Source organism: Eptatretus burgeri, chromosome 16 (assembly GCF_056783735.1).
Source record: "Eptatretus burgeri isolate ZD-2024b chromosome 16, Ebu_testis_v1, whole genome shotgun sequence".
Lineage (NCBI taxonomy): Eukaryota > Metazoa > Chordata > Myxini > Myxiniformes > Myxinidae > Eptatretus > Eptatretus burgeri.
In genome coordinates, this window is record NC_140976.1 from 29,028,627 (window position 1) to 29,049,367 (window position 20,741).

General features: G+C 44.0%; 2 long non-coding RNA genes across 7 annotated transcripts in view; one reads left to right on the top strand and one right to left on the bottom strand.

The window, feature by feature from the left end:
• LOC147010788 (uncharacterized) overlaps nt 1-20,741 on the top strand; it is a 175,745-nt gene that overhangs the window by 45,796 nt on the left and 109,208 nt on the right. The window contains exon 1 of one of the 6 annotated variants that reach the window (XR_015052223.1): nt 11,574-11,822. The exons of 4 other annotated variants lie outside the window; for them this stretch is intronic. This is a non-coding gene — a long non-coding RNA (uncharacterized LOC147010788). Of the gene's footprint in view, nt 1-11,573; nt 11,823-20,741 lie in introns of those variants that run through there. One more of the 6 variants, XR_015052220.1, reaches the window with a different exon arrangement.
• LOC147010789 (uncharacterized) lies at nt 8-13,974 on the bottom strand. Its single transcript, XR_015052225.1, has 3 exons — nt 12,095-13,974; nt 11,798-11,909; nt 8-1,290 (listed from the first exon to the last, which is right to left on the bottom strand). It is a non-coding gene; the product is annotated as an uncharacterized LOC147010789 (long non-coding RNA).

The window sequence follows — 20,741 nt, forward strand, 5'->3', positions numbered from 1 at the left end:
GTAGTCAGTAATACAGGGTGTTTCATTTTTAAAAAAAAAGAAAACCCAAAGTTGTTTTTACATTTTTTTTTTTAATTTTCTATGGAAACAAGATGAAAGTTATACATAAGAACCTTTTTATATGTAGAATAAAGTAACACACAGAAAATGAAACGAGTGAAGTTGTCGATAACTCGGCTGTATTCCTGAACCACGATAGCTTTGATGTTGGTGGCAATTACATTTTTTTGAGGTCGTCAATCGTCCGAGGTCTCCACTAGTAGACTCTATCCTTCATGTAACCCTAAATATCGAAGTCAGGTGGGTTGAGGATACATAGGAATGGGGAATGGGGCGCCTATTCAACATCTGTCCTAGAGACAATTTGATTGCTGAATTTCTGTTGAAGCCACTGCATTGATCTGTTGGAAGTGTGAAGTGTGGCCCCATCTTGCTAAAACCATTGCACAGCCCTGTCGATGTGGTGCTTCCTCGTTAATGCAACCCTGGACTTCTGGATAACTTTGAAGTACCGTTCAGTGGTTAGCGTTACCAATTTCCCTTTTTCATCTTGAAACCAGAAAGGCCCAATGATGCCAGATTCGTTTTTGTCCACCCATGCAGCATATTTCTGGTTGCGAAACGGCCTTTCAAGAACTTCATCAGAAGAACTAGAGCCCCAAAACACGTTGTTTTTATCCCCCGCCACGTGGCGGAAGGGGGATATTGTTAAGAGTTAACATGACCACTCAAAATATAGTAGACCTCATCAGAAAACCACACATTACTCAGAAAATTTGGATCCCCACGCATTTCTTTCCTCAAACCATTTACACATCATCACCTGAAGTTGTTTATCATTGTCTGTTAGTTTGTGCTTCACTTGTATGCGGTACGGGTACATTTTTAGTTCCTGCTTCAGAATGATTTGTGTACTTGATAAAGATAAGTTCAATTCTTGAGATCAACGACACCAATTTCCTGTGGCTCCTCAAGCTGTTTCATCGACCGTTTCAATGTTTTCTCATGATATTGCAATCCTCGGGTGACCAGACTTTGAGCAATTAAGATTTTGTACTGTCGTGTGAGACTTAAAACTCTTTGTCAATCGTAAAATAGCAGACTTATTTATCTCGGGCTAATCTGGTGTCGAACTTCTTTCCGGATCATGTTTGAGTCTGTTTAAATGACTTTGTGGCAAAGTAAGACTTCACAATGGAGATCTTTTGTTCAGTTGTCAATGCCATCTTTAAAATTAACGTTGCACTTTGATGTTTGCAGTTTTTCCTCCAAACGATTGCTCATACAAACCTGCAATAGAAAAAAAAAATTGAATTGAAAAAGAAAAAAATTCTAATAACTTTAATAGCGTTGCATTTATTAAATGTTAATGACACACTCGGTATTTAGAATAAAGGAGGACAGCTTCCCTCCAAAGTCTAGGTTAAAAGGGGACATATTCCCGACAAAGACTAGACTAAAAAAATTACCCCCTTGTGGGGGTGACGGTCATCTCTATAATACCAAAAGTTCTTAATGTTCAGTTATGACCGTAGACAACTGCGCAGTTTGGTTAAAAATGACTCGGCATTTTGGCGCGTGTGTGCACGAAATTGTATTTTGAAAATAAATGCAGACGTTTACATTCCGGGTTTTGAAACTTTTGCACCTTCGGCGGAAAATGTATAAATATACAAGCATGAGTTCCTGTTACTAGGGTGTAGTATTCTCGGGCCAGGAAGGATTTTTGGCCAAATTTGAAGTCACGTGACGTGAAAACGAAAGCGAATATCGAAAATCCGGCCTGACCAAATTTAGATATTGTCCCATAGATTCATATGCTACAATCAAATTCAAGATCACTTGAGAAATGGCGGATGAGATAGAATTTGAAAATCGCCATTTTTGCAACTTCAAAGGCCTCGTGACCTTGACCTTGACCTTCGGTGACCTTGAAAGTCATACCATCGTGTACGTCTCATCGACCTCTATCAGGATCACTAATGACCAGATCTCCCGCTTTAACTTCATTGTGAACGGACGGGTTGAAGGACATCGACACCCATATTATTAGGTCATGCTCAAAGAGATGACCTAATGAACTGCTTCTTCTTCTTTTTAAGTATACCATGTTGAGGATTATGTAAGAGCTAACGCACACAAACATACGAGGTCCGTATAAAAAGTAACTGGACTGAGCCTGCTGTGTGCTCCACTTACACAACTTGAATGAACGGGTTGCGTCACAGTTTTTTGCAACATTCCAGCATTATATATGATTGGTGATGGTTGAATGCGCTCATTGTGTGTTTTTTTACAAGTCGTGCTTTACACATTGTCTAGTCTGATTCATCGCGCTATGAGTCGTGAGCAGAGAGCCAATCTGAAGTTTCTTGCCAAGCTTGGCAAAACACCTGCCGAATCCTTCGCAATGCTGCAGCAAGTCTACAGGGAAGAAATGATGTCACGTACACGTGCATTTGAATGGCGCAAGAGGTTCAAAGGGACGGGAGGAGGTTGAAGATGATCCACGGTCCGGAAGACCATCAATGAGCAGAACGGTGGACAACATCGAGCGTGTGAAGCAGATGGTGCGCGCAGATCGTCGACTCGTGGTGCGGATGATTGCTGAGGAACTTTCCATCAACAAGGACACTGTCTAGACTCTAGAGCATCATCACTGAAAATCTCGCAATGCGCAAGGTGTGCGCAAAGATGGTCTCCAAGCTGTTGTCCGAGGACCAGAAAGAGCAAAGAGTCACTGTCTGTCAAGACATTATCGAGCGCCTCGAGGACGATCCAGACCTGCTCGAGAGAATCATTACTGGTGATGAATCGTGGATTTTCGAATACGATCCCAAAACCAAATGGCAGAGTCGTCAGTGGAAAAGTCCAGCATCACCAAGACCAAAGAAAGCAAGGATGTCGAAGTCGAAGGTCAAGGTGATCTCATCGCGTTTTTTGACATCAAGGGCATCGTCCACTTCGAGTTTCCACCACAGGGTCAAACGGTGAATCAACACATTTACAAGGAGATCCTCCGGCGCCTCATGAGATCAGTCCGGGACAAGAGGAGGGATCTGTGGGAGAACAACGCGTGGGTGCTCCACCATGACAATGCCCCTGCTCACAGTGCCCTGAGCATCCAACAGTTTCTGGCGGAGAGAAACGTGCCAACTCTGGGGCAACCCTCATATTCACCAGACTTGGTCCCTTGTGATTTTTTTCTTATTCCCCAAGCTCAAGGGGGTGATCAAGGGGACCCGATTTCCTGATGTGGAGGCCATCAAAAGGGCTGTTATGACAGAGCTACAGAGGATTCCAGAAGAAGCCTTCTGGGAGTGCATCGAAGCGTGGAAGAAGAGAATGGATAAGTGTGTGAGACTGGAGGGAAATTATTTTGAAGGGGACAAGCTGTGATTTCAATATATTTCTTGGAATAAAATTTCTGTGAAGTCAGTCCTGTTACTTTTTAGACAGACCACAGATAACAAGGCAGGAGACAAGAGGGGTGGGAGAGGGAAGCACAAATTAGTGGGGAACAAAGACAATAGGAGATCTGTGGAAGGGAGACGGATGGGGCGGGATTCGTGGGGTAAACAAGATGGACACGACAGGGACTTTCAGGAAGAAAAACAGATTTGAAGGAAGTGAGTTTGGGGTAGATTAACAGAGGTAGAAAATAATCATGATTTTTGATGAGGGAAGATAAGAGATGGTGGTGAATAGCTGTTTTCAAGACCTGGATGGAAGAGTGGGATTGTGGAGAGTGTGGGAGTTTGCTCCAGAGGCGCGTGAAAAAGAGGAATGAACAGTGAAGGTGAGCAGTGATTCTTGATTTTGGCAGTTTCACCAGAAGGATTTTTTTTTGGTGGAACTTGGGCACCCTGTGGAAATATGGGGGGGGGGGGACAGATCACAGACAAAGCAGGGGGGGCAATGCCAGAAAGGAGATGGTAGAAGACAAAGACCACCGACCTGCTTCCGGTGAAATAGTGAGAGACACAAAGCCTCAGCTTCATCGTGGGAGATACCAATGATCATAAACGCTTTGGTTTCCAAAGCATGAAGTCGAGCTAGGTGTGAGACAGGAGCACCACACTGGAGGGGAGAGCAATACTCTATCAGACTGTGGATGAAAGTTGAGAATAAAAAATCGAGATGGCTCCCTCCAAATCCGAGAATAAAAGGGAACAGCTTCCCTCAAAATGCAGCAACAAAAGAGGGCAGCTTCCCACCAAATCTAAGAATATGAGGGGACAGATTTCTTCCAAAGCCAAGAATACTCAGACAGTTTCCATCTAAAGTCAAGATAACTGAAGACAAGAATACGAGGGAGCAGTTTCCCTCGAAAGCCAATAAATTAATCGGGGAGACTTTCTCTCTAAAGCCAATAACACAAGGGGACAGCTTCCCTCTCCAACCAAGAACACAGGGGACAGTTTCCCTCTACAACCAAGAAAACAAGGAGACGGCTTCCCTCTAAAACCAAGAATAATAGGAGACAGCTTCCCTCTCCAATCAAGAACACAGAGGACAGTTTCCCTCAACAACCAAGAAAACAAGGGGACGGCTTCCCTCTAAAACCAAGAATAATAGGAGACAGCTTCCCTCTCCAATCAAGAACACAGAGGACAGTTTCCCTCAACAACCAAGAAAACAAGGAGACGGCTTCCCTCTAAAACCAAGAATAATAGGAGACAGCTTCCCTCTCCAATCAAGAACACAGAGGACAGTTTCCCTCAACAACCAAGAAAACAAGGGGACGGCTTCCCTCTAAAACCAAGAATAATAGGAGACAGCTTCCCTCTCCAATCAAGAACACAGAGGACAGTTTCCCTCAACAACCAAGAAAACAAGGGGACGGCTTCCCTCTAAAACAAAGAATAATAGGAGACAGCTTCCTTCGAATGCCAAGAACACCAGGGGATAGCTTCCCTCTACAACCAACTAAACAAGGGGACAGTTTCCCTCAACAACCAAGAACACAAGGGGATAGCTTCCCTCTTCAACCAATAATACAAGGGGACACTTTTGCTCTCAAAGAGAGAATACAAAGGGACAGCTTCCCTCCAAAACCAAGAACACAACGGGACACTTTCCCTATAAAACAAAGAATTCAAAGGGACAGTTTTCCACTAAAACCCAAAATAAAAGGGGACAGCTTTCCTCTAAATCCAAGGACACAAGGGGGTAGCTTCCCTCTAAAACCAATAATATGATTAGACAGTTTCCCATTAAAACCAAGAAAACAAGAGGACAGCTTTCCTCTAAAACCAAGAACACAAGGACACAGTTTCCCTCGAAAACCAAGAATACAAAGGGACAGCTTTCCTCTAAAACCAAGAAAACAAGAGGACATCTTCCCTCTACCACCAATAATACAAGGAGACAGTTTCCCTTTAAAACCAAGAACACAAGAGGACAGCTTTCCTCTCCAACCAAGAACACAAGGTGACAGTTCCCCTATAAAACCAAGAATACAAGGAGACAGCTTCACTCCAAAGCTGAGAACAGAAAAGCACAGCTTCCCTCTAAAACTAGGATTGCAAGTGGACAGGTTCATTCTAAAACCAGGAATACAAGGGGGGCAGTTTCCCTCTAAAACAAGAATACAAGGGGACAGATTCCCTCTATAACCAATAACAAAGGGGACAGTTTTCCTCTAAAACCAAGAATACAAGGAGCACCAGCACAGGTGAAAAAGGTACAACCAGATCAAGTGAGAGAAGTTATTCTGGGTCATGCTGAACAGATCTGAAACCCGCCATGCATTGTTGGCATTGCAGGCGAGAACACCATCAGCTCTCCAGTCTGAAATTCCCACACAGTGAGTTTGACTAATGAAGTGCTCACATGCCACTCCATACTTGACCTAGCCATTGGGTACTGCCAAGTGGATATAGGGTTAATACTGCATTCACCATCCATCATGGGCTATTTAACTCTCATGTTCCATTCTAAAAGCTTGGCTCAGCAAATTATATTTAGTTGACATGCCATTTTTTACTCCAGATTGGTATGTGGTCTTTCCTTTCCAGGACAGGTTATGTCTCGTGGGTTTGTCGAGAAGTTCTACATATTTTATAGGTGTTGGCCACAGTAAAATGCACGATCATGTGTGAAAGCCTTTCCATAATAAAACTAGAGGAAGTCAATGATGGTGCGCCATCACAAATCGCCACGTTTCCCACTTGAAGTGAAGTTGAAAGATGGCAAAGAGTTCCACCAGGAATGACCCAATATCAAATTTTGAGTTAAATTTTTTTCTTCTGTTTTGACTCTTGCGAACCTGAGTCCCCATCCCCTGGGGCATGAACCGAGGGTCAAATGCAAAAAATTCGTTACATATTTCATGCATCCCCCAATGTTGATTGCACATTCAAAGTGTCATTTTAAAACGTTTAAAATGTGCTCGTATGTTATGACATTTTTGGGTATTTGACCTTTTGACCCTGCCCCAGGGCCCGAGAGGGCATGCCAAAAATGATACTGCTTTCGCACCTTCTTGACATGTGGTGACCATAACTATCAAGTTTGATGAATTTCTGCACAACTGGTTTGTGAGGAGATAGTGTGACGAATGGATGGACGGACGGGCAGACAAACAGAGCCGATAACAATATCACTGTTTTATTTTTTTTGTTTTTTTTTGAAGCGCAGAGATAATAAAAGTGAGGATGTCAAACTTGTTCACAACTTGTGTTATGTTCTTGGTAGTGGACAAATTGCTGACCTCAAGATTAACTGTAACGTGTAAGAAACCGCAGTATATCTGACACTAAAGGCCCGGTCACACCTTGACGTTTTAGCCAACGTATGCCGATTTTTGAATTTTTTTTCTAAAACGCTGGCACACGTTGAATACGTTATGGGTAAGTTTTGATAACATTGAGAGCACGCTGAAAAACACTGCCATACGTCGTTGTACGTTGGCTTTAAACGTTGTACTTTTTGGTTGTCCTCAAATTTTTTCATGCTTGAAATTTCACGACGTATGCCGGCGTATGACTCACACGTTCCGCTACGCTGGCCACAAGTTGTATGCGCGGTCTGCGATCGTTGACAGACGTCAACACATGCTACTTGTAAGTTAATCATAAGTTGAGACACGCTGAGGTAATGTTTAGCGTACCCGAAACTTATTTCTAACCTATGATTAACGTGTTGTTGGCACGTTACGCGATCGTTGCCACACATCGACAGACGTTACTTTTAAGTTACTCATAGGCTGAAAGACGTCGGTATAATGGATCGTCCTTGCGTCAGCGTCCACGGCCACGGCCAGGACACTTATTTGCAGCATTCTTCAAACTTTTCTTCGGCATGACGAGGATGTTCACACTTCGATGTCTAGCTTGGCTAAGATTCCAATTGTCCATCGGCAGCGTCTATTTAAAATAGTCGAGTTTGAGCGTTTTAACACGTTCAGAAGAAACGCTTCAAATTTCCAAACCCCAGCGTCAAAAAACAAAGGCGAGTGACAGCAATTTAAATCGTTCATTGTAAACAATGAAAGTAGCTGAGTGGTACCGTTTAAAAGTCGTTGAGTGTAAAAAAATCCAATTGTTGAGCGCAAGCGTCTACTTTCAATAGTGGAGATGCAGCCATTTAAATCGTTGAGTTTATCATTTAAATCGTTAAATCGTTAAACGCAAGGAGGATCCATCATAACCCACCACCCTCCCCCTCACACTCACCTACTACTGCCAACATGAACAAACTACTACTAATACTAATACTAATACTGATACTGATACTGTTAGTTACTGCTGACATGGACATCGACTCAAAAAGGACTCGAAAACACTGTTGGGTTCCCCTTTTATGAACACCATTTTTATATACCAATTCCCAAAACCGCTGGGAACACGTCTTTATATGGCAGTTGTAAGCTAGAAACACGTTAATTTATTTTTTTTTGTCGACCGGAGGACGTCATTGGAATACGTCTACATACGTCGATGTGTGTTGGGACTACGTAAAGAATTGGTTCAAAGCACGTCAAACATAAGTTAGAAATAAGTTTCGCGTAAAAAAGACATTACCGCGACATGTTTCGACTTATGAGTAGCTTATAAGTAGCCTTTGTGGACGTGTGTAAGCATCCACATATCGTGTGTAAAACTTATCCCCATCGCATGCGGAACGTGTGTCATACGCCGAGTACGTCGTAAAATTTTGAACATGTTTAAAATTTCTTGACGTACTCTACTTACTACGACGTATGATAGCGTACTTTAGCGTTGTACTCACGTATACCAAACTTACTCATACCGTATCTGACGTGCCCCAACGTTTTAGACATATTTTTCTTATGTCGGCATACGTTGGCAAGATCGCCAAGGTGTGACCGCGATGTTGACACTTCCATTTCTACGGCAGTTATGATTCGAATCGTTGTGCGTCAGCCTTTTAATAGGCTACGTCACGACATCGTCGGCGATGCGTGCAACGCGCTATGCCTAAGTTAGACTATCGTTGGGCATCGGTTGTGTAGGATGACAACAGGTTCAGCATTCGTTGGTATAAGTTATCTATAACACAACGAAACGTTCTGTGTCCGTTACCAATGCGTTATACATAAGACCAAGTCGCTATGAATACGTCCGAATCTTTAAAAAAAAACATCAAAAGTTCAACGTCAGCCAGCGTTTTACATAAATTTTAATACGTTGCCATCGCTGGCTAAAACGTCAAGGTGTGACCGGGCCTTAAGGAAGGAACTTTGACAAATACAGGGATTATCGAGAGGTTGCTGATGACAAAGACAAAATGATCTTTACCTTCAGAGGTATGGAGAGAATCGGCAAAAGGTGTAGGGCAGGATATTGATACCACTTGTTGGCAGATACAGGGAGGTAGGAGTCCAGAGGGCCCGAACACCCTCCATCTTTCCTTGCCAAGAACATAGTTTCATGGAGTAAGGTTCCACACACTCACATTCTCCTTCCAAAAGGTCCAACTGGTAAATTCCCCAATTTTTTTTCTACACATTGACGAGGCTCGTATATGAGCTAACACACAACACACAGCAGGAGGGGGGGGGCATTAGACAAGAGGGGCAGGAGAGGGAAGGACAAAAGAGTGGGGGAACAGAGACAGGAGGAGATCTGTGGAAGAGAGAGGGATGGGGCGGGGAACACGGGGTATACAAGATGGACATTACAGGTACTTTCAGAAAAGAAAGCAGGGAATTTGAAGGAGGTGGGTTTGGGGTGGATTAACGGGGGTAGAAAAGATCGAGGTTTTGGATGGGGGAAGATAAGAGGTGGCAGAGGGTGGAGTCATCAGCAAAGAGATATAGAGGATTTTCCAGAGTCGGAGAGATCATTGATGAAAACCAGAAAAAGAACGGAGTCCAGAACGCTGCCTTGAGAGGAACTCCTGCCTGGACAGGAAGAGGGGATGAAAGAACACCATTTAGGGCTGCACGTCAGTTGCGACAGGAGAGTAAGTCTGGGAGCCATGAGTGGAGATGGCTTTGGATACCATAGGTAGAGAGTTTGGTGGGCAGGGTGCCAAACCTTGTCAAAAGCACGTGATATGACTCGGGATATGGCTCTGATTTCATGTCTGGCATTGAGTACCTCCATCCATTGTTGGGAGAGCAGAAGCAGCATATCCAGGGTAGAGTGACCTGGTATGAAACCAAATTGATGATCGGAAATCAAGCCATTGGAGAAGAGATGGATGGGGGAAGATAAGAGGTGGTGGTGAACTGCTGTGTTGAAGGTTTGAAGGCAACAATGGGATTGAAGAGAGTGTGGGAGTTTATTCCAAAGATGGAGAAAAAAGAGGAATGAAAGAGTGAAGGTGAGCAGTGATTCGTGATTTTGGTAGTTTTACGAAAAGGGGGTTGTTGGCGGACCTTGAGCGTCCTGCAGAAATATGGTGGGGACAAATTGCAGACAGAGTGGGGGGGGCGGGGTGGTGAGACTGGAGAGGAGACGGTAGAAGACAGAAAGACCACCGACCTGCCTGCGGTGAGAGAGTGAGAGGCCCAAAGACTCAGCCTCATCGTGGGGGATACCAATGATCCTAAATGCCTTGGTTTCTACAGCGTGAAGCAGAGAAAGGTGAGATGCAGGAACACCAGCCCAGAGGGGAGAGCAGTACTCCATCAGGCTGTGGACAAAATCTTTGTAAATGGTCAGGAGTTCAGGTGGGTCAAGGAAAGACTTTGCACAATAGAGGATGCCCAGTCAGCGATTGGCTTTGGAAGCCATGTTGGATATGTGGCTTTCCCAGGAAAGATCGTGGCAGATAGTGAGATCCAGAAGCTTCAATGAAAGGACTTCTTCCAGAGGATTGTTGAGAAAGTAGATGGGGGCGTTTTCTAAATGGTCCTATTGGAGAGACATAATGAGAGTGTGAGATTTGTCAGGATTGAAAGACATTTTCCACGTGTTGGACCAGTTTGTGATTTTTATCCAGATCTGCAGAGAGCAAAGAAGCTGTGGCTTGCAGGTCTGAGGGATGACTAATGGTACGACAGAGGGTGGAGTCATCAGCAAAGAGATAAAGAGGATTTTCCAGAGAGTCGGAGAGATCACTGATGAAAAGATCATTGAAAATTTATTTATGTGGTCGGTTTTTGGAAGATGTAGTTTCTGGAGCTCCTGGGCCTCACTATCAGCTAAAACCTGTTTTGGGTAGATCACGTCTCAAAGTTGGTCTCTCTAGCCAGCCAGTGCCTCTGAATTCTCCGAAGTGCCAAGTTCTTCATCACGTTTTCTGAACAGCTTCTCATGGTCTACAATGCCTTCTTTCAAGGTGTATGGAATTGGCTCCCCAATATTAGCTGGTGCTGCTGCATCCCATTTTCTACTCTTGAGGCCATGGTGTCAATGGCATTTCGCAACAGGAGGTTGACTTTCAGGAACTGCTTCTCACCCAGCACAGACAGGTTGATGTTTTTTCACTCTATTATCTTCTCCCTTCTGATCTTGCTCCTCCTACCCTCTCCCCTTTGTAATGTCCTTATATCTCTCCTCAGTCACACATTTGCTGACACATACCTCCCTGTTAGTTTGGGCATTTAAAGTGTGAATCACCAATTGATATATCTGTATGATGGTTACACTTAGCCTCTCCACATGTGAGGATAGGCTGGAGTTGGCACGATTCTGTGGTGAAGCCAACATTGTTGGGGTGCATGTATGTATTATGTATCTAAAGTAAAAATTCAACATTTAATTTCGCTATGAGGGTGCAGGGGAATTGAACGGAAACTTAATTGTCATTTAACTAATAACTTGAACACATCTTGACAGATTTTCAATGTCTAAAAATTCTACAAAATCCTCAGAAAACTACATAGCTATCAGAACGACACTCATTCGGAGCAGCTGCTGTTCAAAAGTAGGGTAGGGGTTGTTTCCGCAACACATCCCCAGTGAATTAATTACCATTGCGTGCCCCCCACCCGAGTCTGTAGCATGGCTTGGAATACTACTTCTTCAAGGGCAAGTTTAGTCAATGGCGCAACATTCCTGTCCTTGATGTTCTTGTTACATTTACTGGACTTCTATTGCGGACATGTGTATGGATTGCTTTTCCCCAAAAATCCTGTATCCTCCCCTGCTTGGACATTCTTTTGTAGTGGTGCATCCCCCTCCACCCTCTAATTACCTTTCAACATCCTGTTGGAACATCCACCCTTTGCCACTAGCACAGAGCACATCAAGCAGGGTTGGTTGCTGGACTGTGTGAAAAGCATGTAATACCTCTGAAAAAAGCTAAACTAATGCTCTGAAAGCATATAGCCTGTAAAGTAAAATTGGTTATTGTTGGTTGTAGTTTTGAAATCCATTACCTTGTTTACGAAGACGAGGAGAGCGGTGAGTCTGCCGTTGAGGAGATTCGTTTTGGCATCCTTCTTGTGAATGTGGGTGATGTTTGCACATTCTGGAAAGTTAAATTGTCAGCTGAAGAGAACAGACAGAAGGTTCCTGTTTAGTGAATTTGAGGACCCAGTGCAGTTGGAGTTTTCAAAGGTAAAGGGGGACGGTGTCAAATCTAACTCGGAACATTCGGAGTTGGAGAGCGCAAGATGTCCAAGGAGTGAGATGTGGAAAGGGCAGGAAAGGATGCAGAGGGAATCAAATCTCACCTTGTATTTCTTCTGTTTCACAAACCAGCATGGCGATGGATGTCTGAGTTGACTCTCTTCTGTTGGTAAATGGTCAACCTAGGTAGCTGGTGATGGCTCATGTGGAGCGGCATAATGATGTTTGAGAACCTCATGGTAGAGGAAGATGTGTGTAAACGGTCAAACTTGCAATGGATCATCTCCCAAATGTATTCAGCAATTAGACTCTATTTATCAATTATATACTCATATAATAATCTGAGTTGGAAGAGCGAGGGACAAATTCTCATTCAAGTCCTTATTACATATGAATGACTTGGTCAGATCTGTTCCAATTGAAGAATACCGGATGAAAGCGATATGAACGGCTTGCTGTGTTTGTTCCATTTGTGTGTTTTAAAACCTTTCAATGCAATTGGGAATCGCTGCTCCTCTTACACACACACACACACACACACACACACACACACACACACACACACACACACACACACACACACACACACACACACACACACACACACACACACACACACACACACTGCTCCTGTGCACACTTACTGAGTGCTGGGGCGATCAATAACCTCATGCTTCGATCGAACGTGCGTGCAAACGTGCTGGAGTTTCAGCCAAATTGAAGTACTGATCTTGCAAGGCATTCATTAGTCTGAATCCGTGGGAATTCAGCAGGGAGACGAGAATGTAAATCTGTGGCAAAAGGCATAATGCGGAGCAGGCATATTGCATTGTGGTGTTTGGGTGAACCCGAGGAGTTTATTGAATCTGTTTAATATTTGACTGTAATGAGTCATGTGGGCAGTGCTGGGAAGGGACCATCTGGGGATACAGTACACAATTTCCCCTTTGTATCGCCGAGAAGGCTCTTTAACCTGCACGTGACCTAAACATGGTGAAAAACGATATTTTGCATCTTTATAGAATTGTGTGGCAGAGGTTTGAATCCTGTGTACAGTCAATATTTCTCTTGTGCTCCAACACCTTTAATTATACTGGTGGAGAAGACAAAGGTGTATCATTCACATTTTACATGGTTAACGACTGTAATATCACTGGTAATCTTGGTATGTTATTCATTGCCCTGTTTTAAATTGATTGAGACTGATTTGAGAAACTTGCATCAGTTTGAGTGGAAATATCATAAAATGTGATTTTTCTTGGGCCGGAGGCTGAGAGGAGATAAGAGGCAAAGCTTTTAAAATCTTATAAAGTGTAGACATTGAATGGATTGATATTTGTACAAGTACTTTCATAGTTTATTTTTTTTATAACTGAACAAACATGTCCAACAAATCATCGTCAACATATGGTTCGTGATGTACTGCCACTATCACTACTACTGCCACCAGCACTACTACTATCACCACGATTACTATGACCACTATCACTACCACCACTACTACTACCACCACTATTACTACATTCTTGTTGGTTAGGGGAGTTTTGAAGTTTTTGCCCAAATCTTTCACAAACTGACGACTCATCAGGCCTAATGTTCCATGGGAGGTAATTTTTGTAACAATTTCATAATTTGTTTTGTGTTCCAGCGATAACTCGCCTAATTTTTGCGAAGCACACCGTGGGATATTTAAGGTCCACCAATGACCAGTACTGGCAGACTTGTCTTCACTTCCTTCCGATGCATGGTGTGCACATTGATGTATCTCCCTGTATCTGAATCACCAGGGTGCCAATTTACAGCTGGTCTGAAAGACAAGTGCGCACACCTCTCGAATGTACCAGGATGTACCATCCTTTGCCTTTATTAACGACAATGTTTATTTCACCTGATTATTTGTTTTCATTTTATTTTTTTCCAACATTGTACTTTTTAATTGCATTCAATGTAGAAATGTTTTTTTTTTCCCCCCTTTTTACCTTTGTGTGTTATATTTTGTAACCTTTGTGTGTTATTTTTGTCAGGTCAGGTTCGATCTGTGACCTGCTACAGGTACCATGTAAACCTGTACTAACCTGTTCCATGGTCGGGTTGTCGGCGACTAAACCGTCTCCCCCACCAGGTTTTCTGGTGAGGAGGGTGTTTGGATATGTACACCCAGCAGGATTAAAAACAAAACCTGTCAAAGGGCGGAGGAGCTCCTTGTGAGCCAACGGCCATCCATATCTAGTGCCCAACTGTGTCTGCGGACGTCCTCCTGCAGTTGGGTTACTTCTTATTAGGAGGTTGGTGGCAGGATTTGCACTCCAGCCACCGTAAAACGCTTCATTCCGCAAAACGCAAAAACGCAAAAAAATCTGAAAACCCACTCCGTGGGAGTACGTCCTGTGCAGCTTCCCTTCGCAGGGCAGCTCACCGGATGATGGGATTGGGGCAAAGCCTTCGGGACCCCCAATCTTTGATGATAGGAGGGAAACCACGGGGTAACATCCCTGGGTCAGATTGCGGGAGAGTGTGTCGGAGTGGTGCTGAGGTGTCGTCCACCAGACGGCGGTCTCCTTGGGTTAACCTGAGGCGGTCCCTTCGGGTGGGTGCCTGGAATGTCCTATCCCTAAGAGAGGATGATCACCTGTCTCTGTTATCATCTGAGCTCAAGCGTTTGGACATCGGGATTGCAGCTCTCTCTGAGGTTCGGAGACCGGATTGTGGCGAGATAATGGTGGGTGGTTACACCTACTATTGGTCTGGTCGCTCTGATGGTTACCATACCCAAGGAGTTGCTGTAGCTGTGTCCAATAAGCTGACCCCAATGATAATTGAGGTAACACCGGTCAACGAGCGTATTATGAGATTAAGGATTCGTCACTCCTTAGGTGTCATTTCCCTGGTCTCTATTTATGCTCCGACTGAGGCGAGTGATCTTACCGTGAAGGACACATTCTACGCCACACTCGAGTCTGTGGTTGATCAGTGCCCCAGACGAGATACACTTCTAGTCTTGGGGGATTTCAATGCATCGACTGGAACTGATAGGGATGGTTATGAGGTGTGTGTTGGTCCCCATGGGTCAGGAACTATGAACCAGAATAGCACTAAGTTCCTTGACTTTGCAAGAAGTCATGGACTTAGGGTGGCTGGTTCATGGTTTCAGCGCCCACAAGCTCATCGCTGGACTTGGTATTCCAACGCTGGCGGTGTGGCAAAGGAGATTGACCATGTCCTCATTGACGGTCGTTGGAGGATGATCCAGAACTGCAGGGTCTACCGGAGTGCTCAGTTCCTCAATACTGACCACAGGCTTGTTGTAGCAACTCTAAAGCTGCACCTTAAATCCTGGAGAATGGTACCATCCCAGCCTAGGCTGGATGTTGCCAAGCTCAGGGATGAGAGAGTAGCTGAGGAGTTTGCGAACAGGCTGAGTGGACACTTGGGGGGTCTGGGTGCTTTGGGGGTCCTGAAGAGTTGTGGAGCACCTTCAAGACCACCGTCCTTGATGTTGCCGGTGGATGCCTTGGAGTTCACCGCAGGGCAAAGAAGAATTTTGTCTCTCAAGGGACACTGGATACCATTGACCAGAGTCGCAGGGCCAGGCTGAATGGCAGAGCTGAGCTGTTCAGGGAGCTGAGGCGTAAAACTGTACGTGCACTGAGGGTGGACAAGGAGGCCTATGTGCGAGGAATCTGTGAGGGGTAGAGCATCACCTATGGACAGGTGATTCTCGTCCCGCTTACAGGGGAATTCGCGCATTACGTTCATCCAAGCCCATCCCTCGGAGCACTGCAGTTCAAGCAGAGAGTGGTAGGCTCTTGACAGAGGAGTCTGAAGTGAAGGCCCGCTGGGCCGGTTACTTTGAGCGGTTGTACCAGGCTGATCCCCCAGCTGTCGAGTTGGACGTCAAGGGTGTTACAATCCCTGTTGCTGACCCTCGAATCAACTGTGGTCCACCATCGCTTGTGGAAACACGGGCTGCGGTGAACCAGTTGAAACGGGGCAAAGCTCCAGGGATCTGTGGCATCCATGCCGAACTTCTCAAGGCTGGTGGAAATGCTGCACTCGCGTCGTTGCATGCAGTTTTGTGCTCTGCCTGGAACACAGGCATCATCCCAACTGACTGGAAGAGGGGCCTTGTTGTCCCTCTCTGGAAAGGGAAGGGTGATCGCCAAGACTGCAACAACTACCGAGGGGTGACGCTGCTCTCAGTGCCGGGCAAGGTCTTTGCTCGGATAATTCTTGATAGGGTTCGCCACCATCTGCTTGAGCACCAGCGTCCAGAGCAGTCAGGCTTTACACCAAAGAGGTCAACGATTGACCGTATCCTTGCACTTCGTGTCCTCACCGAACGCAGACGAGAGTTTCGGCAGGGGCTGCTTGCAGCCTATGTTGATCTCTGTAAAGCGTTCGATTCAGTGAATCGGGATGTCCTCTGGAGGATTCTTGGTCTTCGTGGGGTGCCACCGAAACTGATCGATCTGATGTCTGAACTCTACTCTGGTACTGAGAGTGCTGTGAAGTGTGGTGGTACCGCCTCTGACTTATTTCCAGTTGTTACTGGAGTTCGTCAGGGATGTGTACTTGCCCCCACACTTTTCAGCACTTGTATGGACTGGATTTTTGGGAGGATGTCGGAGAGATCAAGTTGCGGTGCATCGTTTGGCAATGTCAAGATCTCGGACCTTGATTTTGCAGATGATGCAGTCATCTTTGCGGAGACTTTAGACATCCTCTTGGGGGCCCTCGAGGTGCTGAATGAGGAGTCGGAGCCGTTGGGATTACGGATTTCTTGGGTCAAAACAAAGATCCAGGCTTTCGGTGACATCTTGGATGCTGCTGTCCTGTCTGTGTCTGTTTGTGGTGAGGATGTTGAGGTCGTGGATAGATTCACTTACCTTGGCAGTGATATTCATGTCTCCGCAGGTTGTGAGCCGGAGGTCAATAGACGTCTGGGTCGGGCCTGGGGAGTCATGGATTCACTGGATCATGGGGTGTGGCGCTGCCGGTACCTGTGCGGGAGGACGAAAGTCCGAGTCTTCAGGTCCTTGGTACTTCCAGTCTTGCTCTATGGGTGCGAGACTTGGACTTTGACCAAGGATCTGAGACGGAGACTTAATTCCTTTGGTACCAGGTCTCTTCGGAGAATCCTTGGCTATCGCTGGTCGGATTTTGTGTCCAACGAGCGGTTGCTGAGAGAGACTCGGATGAGATTTGTTACCTGCATAGTCCGTGAGCGTCAGCTGCGGCTGTATGGACATGTGGCTCGTTTTCCTGACGCTGATCCTGCTCACCAGATTCTCTCAGCGAGGGAGTCTCATGAGTGGAGGAGGCCAGTGGGCCGACCACGTGCCTCATGGTTGCAGCAGGTTGACCATCATCTCAAGGAGATGGGGATGGGCCTGGCATCTGCCTGGGGGATGGCCAGACGGAGGCCCCTGGAGTACCGGCGGAAAGTGGACGCAGCGACGCGCTGTTCTGGCACATGCTCCCATACCTGACCTGACCTGTGTTATATTGTTATATGCAATATTTATATATTGCATTTATATGCATTTATATGCAATATATTGCATTTATATGCAAATATATAACAATGCACTTGTTATATGTGTTTTGTTTACCTTCACTATTGAGGGAGGAAGTTATGTTTCAACCCTTTTTGTTACTTGGCGAAATCTTCGATTTTGTCAAGTATGTTGGTCTGTTCCGTTTGTTGGTTTGTTTGTTTCTTTGTCCGGTCGTCTACAGCACAAACGGCTGGACCAGTCGTTCTTAAATTTTTACACCTGATAGGCAATCCACCTGAAACGGTCCGCGTCCAAACCCCGTCTTAATCGGACTAAACGTCACGAGGTGACGTCACACAACGTGAAAACCCATTTTTGGACATAACTCAGTGACCGCTACGACTTCCGGTTGACGCCAAATTAAACTTCATTCAAATATCTAAATGATTACTAAATGCATCTTATTACAAATTACTCATAGTTTTCGCAAGCGTATGACGTCAAAGTTTTGCCTATTGACGTCATTTAAAAAAAATATTTACGCTCGTGTGCAGCCGAAACTACTGAAGCAATCATTCTAAAATTTTAACACGTGATAGCCAATCTTGCTGAAATAGTCTGGGATCAAATCACGTCATAATCGCACTTAACGTCACGACGTTACGTCAAAAAAGGTGAAAACAAGCTTTTGAACAAAACTCAGTAACCGGAAGTCGTAGTGACTTCCTGTTTATGCCAAAACAAACTTCAATGGAATATCTAAATGTTTTAAAATGCATGTTAATAATACAAATTATGCACAGTTTTCGCAAGCGTATGACGTCATAGTTTTTAGCTATTGGCGTGATTTAAAAAAATTCTATTCGTTCTACAGGTCACAATTCTTAACCGATTTGGATGAAATTTTAACAGCTGATAGAAATCCACAGTGCAAAAGGATATGTGACTTTTGGTGATGTTCAAGATCAGGATCTGGATTCTGCATCACTTTATATTATCGCCCATTATAAACCAATGGAGAATTTTGTGAATTACACATGGCTATTTCTCAAACAGTTTTGCACTTATTATATTGAAACTTATACTGTCTATTTATGCATGTAATACTAACATGTGTACAAAGTTTGATCGAAATTGACCCAAGGTCAAGGTCAGGGTCACCAAAAACATGAAAAACACACATATAAAATACATATTTTTGTTTTACAACATATTTCAAACCTGATAATGGGATCGTAAAGCTGGTTGAAAAGCAATGTTCCTAGGTATTTTCAAATATTTTCTACGATCACAATGAAGGCAACAAGCACCGTTGATAAGTTGTTGAATGTCACATGGTGGCTTTAAATGAGTTGTGAAAATTTTCAATCTGCTGCCGTTACCATGACAACGCGCGCCTGATAATTGTTATTTGTGATGTCGCGTCATTTTATTAATGTACGAACAAATAAACACCACACATTCCATGACATTCCAGCTTGGACCACCACACAGAAAGGTCAACTAATTCGCCAAGTGTCGTGCTAAGCACGATTTTTCATTTGTTTGTTTGTCTGTCAACAGAATATCTCAAAAAGTTGTGGACGGATTCGGATGAAACTTGGTGGATGTGGGTGTGTGACAAGGAAGAATTGATTCGATTTCGGTGAAGATCCTGATCTGGATCTGGATACGAGAATGATTTAATTTTTTTAAGTGATTCTTCACCATTGAAAGATAGGGACAAAAACGATTTTGTACTGTATAGCATGGTATTTACCCTCGCCTAAGGATTCGGAGAGGGCATTGCATGTGGGTCCGTTTCTTTGTTTGTCCGTTTGTTGGTTTGTCTGTTTACGCAGAACTTACGTGATTTTCTCTGCCACCGTTGTCGGATGGAGACGAAATTTTCACTATCATTGCGAGTACTCATGTTGAATCTTTTAATGATAATCATGACGTCATATGTCATGTGGTGTGGCAGCGATATTGGAAAAACGGGAAAACTTTGGACCTCTATCTCTGAAACCACACCAAGGAAAAAATTGAAACTTAGCACATGGGTAATTCCACGTAATAATGGACAAGAAGCATAAAATTTGAAAATGTATTTTTCAAAAGGATTTCTGTTGGACAGTGTTTAGTTAGGTCTGAATTTTCATAATTTATGCGATATTTACTCCGTGGATGATGTCACGTGATTTGGCGGCCATCTTGAAAGAACTGCCTCAACGTCTTCCAACGGTAAGTCATTCTGTCTGTTATCATTTTGTCGAAAATATGGCTATTTGATGAATGTTTTAATCCAAAGTAGTATTTGCTGATGAATATTACTGATATAGGATCAGGCTGTAACTACTCATCAACATATTTGGTCCATTTCTCTCTGTGCCTATAGATCAACATCAACGAGGCATATGCAAGCAATGAGGCGTGTACAAGCTGTTAGACAACCAAATGTTCGCTGATGTATGTAAGAGATTGTATAGATATCATAAAATGCGCCCTAGCATTGACTATCCAATATGTGATTGCATGGGTTACGTCCGTTACATTGCTGAGTTACGTCCGTTACAGTGAACTTTTCAAAATATTTTAACAAACAACAGACAGATCGTATCATTGTAATATAGAAAGTATGCTACTAATGCTTAGTTTGCTTACCGTGAATGAAAGGTATGCTACAAATTCGTTATTTTGCAGGATTTAAGAATTGTGCTATGGCCAGTTTTAGTTGTGTCCATTTCGATGTTACGCCTCTTAAATGTTGATTTTTGCTTCAGTAGTAGACTACACAGTGGGGTTTGTACCAATATCAGAAAGCCATAGAGACTAATTACAGTATGTAATAAAGAAACTCTCTGTAATATGGCCAACCTTTTCAAAATTTCAACATTAGTGATGCAATTTTTGTCTCTATGTTATGACCGTTACGCTGGAATTACCCACATAGCAAGTACTCATGGGGAATGAGTGTGATTCTTATGACGTCATAGGCGCCCTCGTTATGATGTAATAATTGCATATGTAGAATGTCACATCCAATCAGTATGAAAATTTTTGAGGGTCATCTGGGGATGAAATGGTCCACAGAAAAAAAAATCATGATGTCATCGGTCACGTGATTCGGCAACCATATTGTTTTTTTGTTGTTAACACCTTCAAAAATCTTCTCTGAAGTGGCTGAACAGATCGAGGCGAAACTTTACATGTATAACTGCCTGTCCATGAGGAATAAAAGGTTCACACGTATGATGTAATTGGTCACATGGTT